Source organism: Penaeus monodon, chromosome 27, assembly GCF_015228065.2.
Source record: "Penaeus monodon isolate SGIC_2016 chromosome 27, NSTDA_Pmon_1, whole genome shotgun sequence".
Classification (NCBI taxonomy): Eukaryota; Metazoa; Arthropoda; class Malacostraca; order Decapoda; family Penaeidae; genus Penaeus; species Penaeus monodon.
Window position 1 is genome coordinate 39,671,894 of NC_051412.1, and position 234 is coordinate 39,672,127.

General features: G+C 29.5%; 1 protein-coding gene across 1 annotated transcript in view; it reads left to right on the forward strand.

Moving 5' to 3' along the window:
* Window positions 1–234, forward strand: part of LOC119590859 — an 18,630-nt gene that overhangs the window by 841 nt on the left and 17,555 nt on the right. The window lies entirely within an intron of this gene.

Consider the following 234-nt stretch of genomic DNA (forward strand, 5'->3'; position numbering starts at 1 on the left):
GGTAACGTTAACCTAAAAGAATATGGAACAATTTTGAGTAAATAGACTTAAAAATAAAAATCGTAAAATCATCTATTGAAACTACATATGCATCTGCAATCATTGAAAATCTATGCACTGACTTTTGAAACCTTTCAGGAAAATCTTCGGTCATTCATATGATACAAAGACCCACATAAAAGTCATGTGAAGGTATTCTGAAATTTTACCAGAATTGCAAAATAATCATAAGCA